Below are 12,164 nucleotides of genomic sequence, written 5' to 3'. Positions count from 1 at the left end.
ATAGTAGCATTTCGTTATGTGGATAGCTACCTAATTTTTTGCACGAGGGCTCAGATAAGTTGGCACAAGACGTTTTAGAAATCTTTAGGCATGTGGTCAAAGCCTATCTTTTATGTCTGATTTTCACTCAGCATAAGCGTTTGTAGCTTCTTGACTTAGACCTGCGCTTTGCGGAAGACCACATATGTTGGCGCCACAGCCCAAGATCAGGAAGCCTCTTAGCTACGAGTTGAACCACTCGAGGCTGGTGAAGGACAGGTTGGCAATCGCATGCATCACGACCGCTTTATGGAAGTCATGCCACCACAGTGGTTAGAATGCATTCTCGGAGCAGGTTTCCAAGCCAATGGCACCTGGGTTCCCACTTGCCCATCTCGCACACCTGTCAGAGTGTGTTTTTAATCTCTGGAGGGAAAGGAACACCAATCACATGATGCTGACGTAGTTGAGCAGCACAAAAAGATGGGCTCTATACCTTACCTCCACGCCATTTCGCACCATCCCAAGAAAGTTGCACCAAAGTATGATGTTGCTGTTGTCTTGACCGCTAAAAATAAGGTAGGAGCCCTTTGCTTCTTCGTTCAAACTAGGCTTGATACAACTACGGGTAATCGTCCGCTACGCATAGTGGGAGATAAAAAATGTTCACCACTTGCAAAAGCAAACGGGGTTTTTTACGTTCCACTGCCTCGTAGCTGAAACTACTATGGGCAGACAAGCAGATATCTGAATGTGCGCCTGGCTGAGTGCACTTTCACTGTATAGAGAGGAAGGCGAATTTTCACCTGACACTGCACATTCAATCTCGCGAATGCAATCGGAGGACGACCTTTCTCTTTGCACGCCTGATTTCTGCGGCACTTCAGTGGTTTAGGGAAGTGATAAACCTGTCCTGATATAGTTGAGGCTTACTACATCAGTAAGGCTAAAAACAAGTGCCTGGCTAAACCGTCGGTGAACCTTCACTGTAAGGAATTAGTTTTTTAGATGGTTTACTAGTACGTCAGTGCCTTTCGATTGTTTTTTGCCCCTTCACTTCGTTGGGGTTTTGCGTGCTTGAATCTCTTTGCAGGTCTTCTTTTGCCACTTTCCTTCAATAAAATTCCAGTTGTTAGACCAGCCTCATCTTGTGCTCATCTCTTCTCCTGTTTTGTGTATTCCGGCTGGTTTTAAGATGTAATACTGAATGCTGGAAGACCGCCATTTTAGAGTCAAGTGCACTTATATTGGCCACAGCTATAATGAATGTTCATTTATTACAAAAATTAGTGCTTACTTCATTAGTTTATGCATGAAGTATATGACACTGCATAAAAATAAAAAAAGGACTAAGCCTCTAACCCTCATGGCCAAATTGCAGTTACAACAAACAAAAAAACGCCATAAACCTGCCCCACATGCAAAAGCTTGCACTTCAGGCCAATGCAGAAAATAAGATAAGATTACTTCCCAAACTGCATGACACTGCCACGCAAAGTAATGATTGTGACAGGCAATAAAGGAGCAACAAAAAAGCAAACTGTAGGTAGCAGCCAATCTCATGAAGACAAGCTACAAGGTCAGGCCAACATAGATGTGGAAGAAATTAGAAAAAAGCCACAACAAGCCCATAATAAGTTTTAAGGTTTTCACAGCCTTTTAAATGCCAAATACTTTCCTGAAAAAACATAACAGAAGCAGCAATTTTTTTGGCAATCAATTTTTTTCATGTACTTCATTATTCTTGAAGCATGGGCGGGCGTAGAGTAGTCAGATTAGTGCATGCATCCCTAAGCAATGCCATGCCAAAAACTGTACTTACAGAGAAACTTGCCTTACTGAGTGAATACCACTGGCCATCAACTAATTTCCCAGCCTGCTCCAGGTCCCTGGTAAAAATCACACGCAACTTGGTGGCTTGCACAACTTCCATGCAACTCTTGGTCTTTAGCTGGAAAAAAATTGAGGGATCAGTGAGATATCAAATTTTACATGCACTGCTTTGTTTCAATGACCGACTAAGAAAAAAACAGCGGTTTCTGTGAGCGCAACTATTTTTTCGCACTAGCTTTCTACAGTAAACCACGTTTATCGCGACCTAATTCACACTGACTTGCTGCACGGCCCCAGCACTACTGTGTATAGCTCTATGGTTTCAATTGCTTGTTAGCTCTGAGCCCTTGGGCTTGCACTCGTAAATGCAGAAAACCTCGGAAAGGGCAACCAGAGCTTCGAGCTTTAAGTCATAGGTATTCAGAAGCTCAGTGGTCAGTGGGAGAACTTTTGGCTGGGTGACACAGTAGCAAATGCTGCTCCAGCTACTTTCACTCCATTGCAAAAAACTCGCACAGCAAAGACCTGTCCTCCATTTTGCATTGCAGAAACAATCACTGAAATTCAAAGCACGCATACTCAATGCACACCTACCTTCCAAGACAGCTTCATAATAATGGGTATAATTATTGGAATGAAATACCAGTCAGTACATGTATTTTTCAGTTTATCCAAAAATTATAAGCAACCGACAAACAATAAACATTAAAAGAGAAATAAAATAACCAGAATTGTTTAAAAAATCTGTCAAAAGAATTATGTGACGTCGACTACACTCCAGCATTCTTCGGAATTGTGCACCTTCAGGGCACACTTTCTTACAGGCACATTTGCACAGAAATTGCATTGAGCCTGATATTTAAGAATCATTATTGGTGCAACAGTAGGGAGAAACCAGGTTTTACTCAAAAACGAAGGGCCCTACACATTGCATCACAAGTCCAGATGGTGCACTTGAGTCGCCTCTTATGCTTATGCGAGAAACAGGAACACAGATATCTTGACTAAATCAAAAAAAGAGGAAGTGCAATGCATGTGTAATGCAGAGAAGATATAAGCAATACCACACTAAAACACTGGGAAGATTCCAAGAGTAGGTGAATGCATGAATGGGTGGCAATCAGATGGCTAAATGAGATTAGGAAATTTGAGGAAAAAGGGTGGTAGCATGTGGCACAGGACACAGTTACCTAAAATGAACTAGAGAACCATTGTTATGCACTCATTTTAACAGCACATTCACACGACAGACAAAATCACTAACTCCAGGAACGGACTGCGCATCATGCAACTCAATGTCAATCACCATTTCAAATGGCACCAGCACCGCAGACTGCACATGAGGAAAAGTAGACATATTTTTGCTCTCAACTTTGAGCAGCAGTCAGCTGCGCTCTTAAGAGCAAAACTCTAAAGTACGGCAACATTGGCACTTTGTTTTACTGACATGAGGGTGCTTGTGAGCGTGCAAGTCCCATGTTTGTTTTGCACCAAATGTGTTAATTGCGAGGTATGTTTAACTAAAGAGGGGCATCTAACATGGGCATCAGCTCTTCATTACTTCCCTTCTATATCCCTCCCTTATATCACGATTCAAGTGTCCACCAAGATGTGAGACAGTTACTGTTACAATTCCTTAAATTTTCCTTCAACAAGTTTTAAATTTTTTAAGTATACAGCTTTAAGAAGGTAGAGGTACAAACTGTGCAGTATAACCATATGCTATGGCAATAAACCAGCAATAAATCTGTGCTGACAGCAGCTTGCCCAGTGCATTGCATGGATGCTATGCCATACAAGAATTGGTGTCATCGTGCAATGTTACATTACTGACTGACAATTTGGTCTCTGTATCAGAACTACTGGTAAATCATCATTGTAGAGCACAATGTTTTTAAAGGGATAAATGAACATATAGGTCCTTTTCGAGGACACATATGCATACCAGGCAACAGGTGTGCAATGTCAAAGCACGTTTATGTTAACAGCAGCTGGGTCAAGAGCTACATCAGCGACTATATTTTGTACAAGTCTACAATTCCGGTAATTATAAGCTGAGGTACTGCTGTGAAGTCATGAATTAAAAGACTAGCGCATATAACAAAGACACAGACATAGAAGTAGACAGGACGAGCGCTAATTAGCGCTCGTCCTGTCTACTTCTATGTCTGTGTCTTTGTTATATGCGCTAGTGTTTTAATTCATGATGAAACACCAACTAGCCCAGCTTTCCGCCTTGATGCTGTGAAGTGCATGTAGAGTTTCATGCATTTCTAAACCTAGCTGCAAGCCTATATTGAAAATATTTTTCTAAATAGGCAGCTAAGATATGCATCACTGAAAAAGAATAACTACCATGAACGGATCAGGAGGGATGACACAGCCGAACGCAGGAAGCACGCATGGCCCAATAGATGCTGGCCGCTGGCAACTGCAAATAAATACATCCAGAGCAACAGCTGTCAGTGGCTGTAGCCATGTCATGAATGACAAGAAAGGAAATCGTCTACTGCTTTAAAAACTAAACTTAGACGTAGTATAAGTAAATAAAAAACCAATGAGCTAGCCCATGACAAAAGAAATGAACAGATTTTATGTAATGCACCCATATACATTCTTTGAGAAGAGTCACAATGACTGTTATAACCACACTGAAAGATGAGCTGGCTGAAATGCCGCACACCAATTTGAATATAGGATGTGCAGGTTTTCATTAATTCCTATCATGGTGCCTTGAACTAATGTCTAGGTATTAAATTGAAAGTTGCAACCAGTCTGCCTTGGTTAAATTAGAAGAGAGAATGGAAAAAAGCATGCCTTCACTAGCAAGAAGCTTGATATCTCACAGCACAGCTTAGCATCATAGAAAAATTGCTAGCGCATTTAACAAATCTGCAAACAATTAAAAGCTGCACAAATTTGTCGACTGGCCATGCAAATAAGGGCAAGAGAAACAAAAAAATACCAAAGAACACTCGTGAGTGCGGCGAAGGGAGGTCTGTGGGTAGGATCCCGTGCCTGGGAAGAGTTCTGAGCTCGGAGAATCGCCGGCACCACAGTTGATGGCACGCAACCAAGAATAAATAAAGCGAAAATAAGTAACAAAAAAACCATCGACAATGGCGAACGACTTGAATGCGGGCCGCAAAAGCGAGGGATATAGCAAAAAGGTAGAAATCCTAAACAAATGTGCAGTTGCATCTCCGACAGCTCGCAGTGCTCAGAAGGAGAGGAAGCTTCAACATTTACAGCTCAGGAGACGCAAGATTGATCTAACTTTGACATAACACTGCCTCAAATTCTGTTCCACAGGGGAAGCACAGAGAAGTTTACAAATGACAAGGCGATGAATATGAACTAGCCTTTCGCATGCGATCACTGTCTCAGAATTTAGTATGACCCATATTAAGGCACAAGCACTAATCCGATGAGTACGAACCCTGAGCAAAAAAGTGCGGTGTCTGATCGCAGCTGGCCTAGCGCGAGCGCTCTGCCGCGCGGCACTTCTCGCTCATCGTCTCCTACGCAGTGCAAATCCATGCTTTTGCACCGAGTGTCGAAGCGCTACCAAGCGAAAGCGTAACTCTGTTGTGATATCTGGTGCCATTTTTATTTACCACGGCACGCGAGTACTAAATGCACATAAAGACAATGAGAACAACACTTGCCATGCAGGATATAGGCCCTGCTTTTTTGGCGCCGCATTATAGCTGCGGCAACCGCAGGCGGACTGCCTCCACTCACATCCCTATATAGCCGCATACAAATAGCGCGTGTGAATACAGATCATTAGCAAAGAAACGCAGAGCGGGACTCACCGGCCATGCGATTCATCCAGGCTTAGTAAAACGGCGCAGGAGTCTTCGTTCCCTTTACAGGTGACAAGACGTCGCAGCACTGTCTTTCTTCATGGCTTACCCGTTGAAACTCGCCAAAGTTGACAGGCCGAAATCCTGGTCGTTGGCTTCCAAAACGCACTCCTGCTCACCTTCCTATTGAATGAGTTCTTCACACGTGTCCGCCGTACAAGTACTAAAGCAATGCCTCAAAGAGGCAAATAATACAAAACACGACGCGTCGGCTGCGCTGCAATGGCGCCGACGGCTGCGCTTTCGTGTCGGTGAAAACTTGCAACCGACAAAAAATTTGTTTTTTAAACCATGAATATTTATATTATCTTCACAACAAAGACACTGCATTTATTTTAAATTATTTTTAGATTATTTAGGAATACTAAAGCGCTTTCAGTTACTTTTTCTGGCATGTCGTTTGTAGAAGCTGCGATTAGGTGATCGCCTGAAGTGACCCGGATGCCCTAGCAGACGACGGAGCAGACGACGGTGTTGACAGAATGCAATTTCGTTTGATGCCAGATAAAATCACTAAGTTGCGACAAAAACAGCGAAGAAAAGAGCCGTATCTCAAGCTGGAGAATATCGTGGATAAGTTGAACGCAATTGGCACGATGGAGAGTAGCTGCGATGCATTAATTTGCGCGACACTGGCACGCTCACCGGAGATCATGAAACTTAACAGCTTAATCGGTGACCAGTACAAGCGGATTGCTTTGATATCAATTGCGTTACGAAACTACGTCGATACTTGCGTCTCACTTTAGCTAACGCCGCATCCTGATCGCGTGTAGTTTAAGAAGCAAGAGCCTACTAGCGCATCGAAGCAGCCGTGTTTTCGAGTTCGTATCGTTACGATAAATACGAGCTGTTTCGGCACGTACTGGAATTGAAGTTCTCAGCCGGTATGTCACGGACGGTGACGATGGCGTCGCAGACGATCTTAACTAAGACTCGCCGCAACGCAGCCGATAACCCAAGCATATGGGCGTTAAAGGTTGTTCACCAGTACTGCAAACGTGGGCATAAAGTATCGCTCAGTCCCAGCGCCAGCCGCTCGCTTCTCGATTTTCCAGCCTTCCGAGTGGAGGTAGCAAGTTGTTGAGCCAATCAATGAGCCAGCCGGAGTGAGCGAGGCGAGCTTTCGGGAACGACGCCGCCCGCGGGCGCGCCGGGCAATGAACTACGCACTACCCACTGGCTGCCCTAGTCGTCGCTAAGCCTAGCCAGTTTCACATCGATGCAGCAGCTGAGTGCACTTCGAAACTGGCTAGCGCTGAGGTGCTGCTCTCGTCATCGTTTTACTGTGAACCTCGTCTCATAGTACAACAAAGAAATGCTCGGTTTCCGCGACACGTTCAGGAGCGGAGCCAGCTGAGGACAGGAGAGCCGCGATTGAGCAGCAGCAATTAAAGGCGCCGTGGGGAGACATTTGTTTGTATTCCTGTTATCGCTTCTACCAACGAATCGATATTGGCCAACGATACTCCATCTGACGGCTTAGTATGGACTTGAACAAACATTACTGTCGCATTTTTCTGACGCTGGCGGCCGGTATTCAGGCTGGCATGCCGCGCCCGTACGTTATCATGTCGCTCAACTGTATGGCCGTGGTGCACATCAAAACCCCCAGACATCCTCCTTTTCGCTCAGATTGTCATAGCACACAGTCACACTGGGACCAGAGTAGTTTAGAGGACCGAGCGCGGGTGCACAGGAGCTAGACTGTGTCAAAGCAGGCGAAACTCTTTAAAGCGCGCGGTTGACGTCAGCCCCAAGACTTTATTCTCATTTCGACAGAGAATCAAATCGGTTCAAACTCGCCGGCCGCCGCATTTCACCTTCGGCTGCATACGCTGTTGTCTATATTTAGCGACATTTTCGTGTCACCGTCATGAAATTTTTAGTGAAGGCAATGAACGACATCGTAAAGTATTTTTTTTGCTATTTTATGATAAGCACCACGTAACTGCCGCTAAAAAAAATTCTCCGCCAACACTGCATCAGCGTTGGACTTAAGAGCGTTAGCTACGAGAGCTTCAAGTGTTTAGATCAGGGTGCTAGATCGGTGTGCTCAGCAAACGTGGAGAAGACAAAATACAAACATCTGAGGGCGTTTCGTTTCGGAAACATTCGTTCTAAGATACAAGCAGCGTCATCTACTTCAAAGATTTTGCACTACTATTGCGATTTACAGTACATTCGCTATATCCGGTATGTTTCCTCCTTATATATCAGTTAACGAATTTTATAAACGTGTGCATTACAACAAGACGAATTGTTTGACCGCATCCGGAACCCTCTGCGACAAACGATTAGGCCTTATGGCTGTGTGGAAGTCCCCGGAATGCATGGTTTGGGGGCGAAAGGTCGTCGGTGCGAATCCCACACATATTTTGGGCTTCATCTAAATATTTATTTTATCCTCAGGAACATGACAAGTCAAATGACACCACTTCGATCGGTATGCGTCAAACGGGCGGCCCCCAAATTTGATGCAAATAGGGGTCCCCGGGGTTCCACTTCGATAGCCGCTATACTGGCATATGTAAAACGGATCGAAGGTATCTATGACAACTGAGGTTCTACGCGCCAGCTGTTGCTATGTGATTATGTGTGGTAACTGTCTTGGCCAGTTTGACCTTCCCTGCAGACAGACGTGTCCTTGACAAACGTAAGTAGTAAGAGCTGACGCTCTTGAAACTGAAACGCGGAAAAATGATATCGGGGTTGCTTTGAACATTTATACAGAGAACTGCGTGCATGTACACACATGCTGCCTTTGTGTAGCCGGATGGTTATGGCGAGTAATTTTCCCTGGTTGACGATTAACGACATTCTTTTCCGCGACGCAAAGAAGTGTCCTTGGCCTTTTCTGCGCATGTAATAGTAGCGGTACATTATGTTACATAGTATGAACATGCCACAGAAGCCAAGAGGACACTGACTTTCAGTAGCGCCATTCGACTTGCGCACACCGATTGGTGTGCAGGCGCTGTCGTGGCTGCATCTACATGCCGCCACCGCAAGCGCGTGCGGATACGCAGGCACCGCTGGCTTCGTCGCTTGTGCATTACAGCTTTTTGGGCTTTCAAAGCCGCATTATACTCTTGAGCATGCACTACTTTCGTCACATTGTCATGTGGGAAAAGAAGGGAATTAGGTGAGTGCTCGAGCAGTGCCTCTCCTCTAAGCCAATTCTCGTTCGGTGAGAGAGCCAGGTCGCGGGAAGCGAGTTGAAAACTCGATTCACCAATGTGAATGAGCACTTCATTTCACTCGGTGCCCGTCACCAACAGACCAGAGCACCTCGCATCCTCTTCGCGACTCGCTACAATGAACGCGCTTTGAAGTATCTTTGGTCAATTTGATCCTATCGCTGTCACACGACAGCACGACAGTATTTCTAGAATTCTGCAGTAAAACAATTACCCTCACCAGGAATCTGTCGTATGACACATCCCACGATAGGTATCTATCGCGCGGCACAATCCGCGACAGGTATCTGTCGCGCGGCATATCCCACGACAAGCTGTTGTGTCGCGCGACAGGCCGCACGACAGGTACTTTTGTCGCGTGAAAAGAGGCGCGATAGAAGTCTGTCGCGCGACTGAACCCACGACAGGCAACTTTGCTGAGGCACGCAATCTCTGTCGCGTGGCACGACTCACACTGTCGCGTGACAGTACCTGCGACAGAAACCTGTCGCGCGACAAATGCTGCGACAGGGACCTTCTTCGCACGACAAAATGCAGGAAAGATGTCTGTCGTGCGGCAGAACCTACTACAAACAACTTTGTCGCGCGAAAGAACCCACGACACGAAGCTTGTCGCACGACACAAGGCACGACAAGACACAAAATTGTGTCGCGCGAGAGATGCGCGACAAAAAATTCTGTCGTACGTTTTGATCGGGGTATTTCTCTGTGGAAGTTATCTTGCTTTTCTCGACCATTAAATAATAATTTCAGCGACTATATACGATTGGAATAATCTGCCACCTCATGTGTTTGCATCAGAAAATGTGCTTTCTGTGATTAAACGAGCTTTGACTTAACCTTTGCTGCTCATTTATCAGAATTGTTTTCTGCATTTTGTCCTTTTCGTCCTTTCTTCATCCCGTGTATAGATGCCTACAGTGGTGAGCAGCCTTGTCTAGAGCACGCCGACGGTGCTCTGCGGAGTGAGTTAGCGCCATCTAACGTTAGGCTCTGGGTTTCAGTTATTCGTCCCGGGCACACGCGCGGCCAAAATAAACGGTGCCTGCTCGTGGGTTCTCGGCCTCATTTCCTCTCAGTGCTTGCGCTTCAGGCCGCCAGCGCCGCGCTGAATATTATGTAATAGCGGCCGGAAAACCAACGCGTTTCGCGAGAATCGCAAGGCGCCTAGGCAAGCAAGTGCAAGTGATATCGGGCGATCGCGCGTTTCAAAAGCAAGTGAGAGCGGATGATAGCAAGTGTCAAACACGCACCAGGCTAAGAGTGCGGGAATAGGGCTTAGTTGTTTGTTGTCCGTTTTCGTTTTGTCCGTATAAGGTTAGCGCGTTACCACAACGCACCATGCGTTGCAGGCGTATTGTTTGAATGCGTGTCTTCGCGCTGTGTTATCAGCAACAAGAGACACTGCATTTGGCATCCGTACATATCTAGGAACTTGGATGCAGAAACGCGCTGGCTTTCCTGGCCGTCTCGCTACACTCGTGGAACACGGCGGCATGGCGGCGCCCTGGCCACCGTCGCAGCGTCACAAATGCAGGAAGTGCGTCCCTGGCGGCACGAAACGAACTCGCAAGGTGGGGGCTGGACAAGGAAGCGATCAGCAGGCATCCCTCTGTTTTTGCCGCGCATGCGCACGGGACGCATAACTCAAACCCAGAGCCTAACGTTAGATGGCGCTGACTTGCTCCGCAGAGCAGAGAAAGTCCCTGATGAATGGCGATTAAGTAGAATGAACATGATATATAAGAGAAAGGGGGAAAAAGCTGGCGTAACTACCGTCCCATAACAGTGACACCTGTGGTTTACAAGGCGGTGATGCAGACTATAAAGGACAAATTGCAGGCTTGGGTGGAAAACGAGGAGGTGCTAGGGGAGCTACAAAATGGGTTCCGGAAACAAATGAGGTTGGAGGACAATCTGTTTTCATTGACGCAGTGTATAGAGATTGCTGAAAAGGAGCACAGGCTGCAATGGCTAGCATTTCTGGATATTAAGGGAGCCTACAACAACGTTATTCAAGAGTATCTGTGAGACATACTGGGCACATTGGATTTTAAAGATGGCGTAATTAATCTTTTAAAAGATATATATATATATATATATATATATATATATATATATATATATATATATATATAAGATGACAGAGTGCGTATAAAATGGGAAAAAATGTATCCCGGCCTGTAGAGATATGGGGAGGGGGGGGGCTTAGGCAAGGAGGTCCTCTGTCTCCTTTGTTGTTCATGTTGTACCTGCAAGGGTTGGAAACCAATCTAGAGAGGAGCGGACTAGGCCCATCTTTTTTCAAGCAAGGAGAATAGATTAAACAGTCATTACCGGGACCAATATATGCCCTTTATATAGTGCTAATGGCTGACAACAAGGAAGATTTACAGAAGTTGAGAGACATATGTGGTACAGAGGGAGATAGATTAGGTTTCAAGTTTAGTAAGGAAAAATCTGCAGCCATGATATTTAATAAAGAGGGCGGCGAGCATAGAATACAGAAGTTCACGCTAGAAGTAGTGGATGAGTACAAGTATCTTGAGGTGTGGATAAATAGCGGTGCTGAGTATCTGACAGAGCATGAAAAATATGTAATGAATGAAGCTAGTAGGAATGCAGCTGTCATGAAAAATAAGGCACTGTGGAATTACAATAGGTATGAAGTGGTAAGAGGGATCTGGAAAGGGGTGATAGTTACTAGCCTGACTTTCGGTAATGCGGTCCTGTGCATGAGACCAGATGTTCAAGCAAGGTTAGAAATTAAACAACGCGGCGTAGGGAGACTAGCTTTGGGAGCACATGGCAATACACCAAATCAGGGGGTACAGGGTGATAGGGGATGGTGGGCGTCGTTCGCGAGCAGAGAAGCTAACAGTAAGATAGCATTTGAGGAGTGATTGAGAAGAGAGAGAGAAAGAAAGACAGAAAGGCAGGGAGGTTAACTAGGCAGCGCCCGGTATGCTACCCTACACAATGGGGGAAAAATGGGGGAAAAGTAGTGGGCTAGGAAAGTTTTCAGATACCTGTATATAAGGAATGTTGACACGAAATAGAGAAATCGGGCTAGAAAATTGACAAGCAACAATTATCTGGACAGCAGTGGGGGGGGGGGGGGGGTGCAATCAGCAATTATCGGTTAAGGAAAAGGTTAAAGAAACAGAGAGAGCTCTGTGGAAAACAGGGATGCTGACGAAATCAGCACTGGGAACATACAGGATTTTTAAGCAGGGAATTGCCAAAGAAAATATCTATGATAATTGTAGGGGAAGCTCTTTGT

Source organism: Amblyomma americanum, chromosome 1 (genome assembly GCF_052857255.1).
Source record: "Amblyomma americanum isolate KBUSLIRL-KWMA chromosome 1, ASM5285725v1, whole genome shotgun sequence".
In the NCBI taxonomy this organism is placed as follows: domain Eukaryota; kingdom Metazoa; phylum Arthropoda; class Arachnida; order Ixodida; family Ixodidae; genus Amblyomma; species Amblyomma americanum.
Note: the sequence above shows the minus strand (reverse complement) of the source record.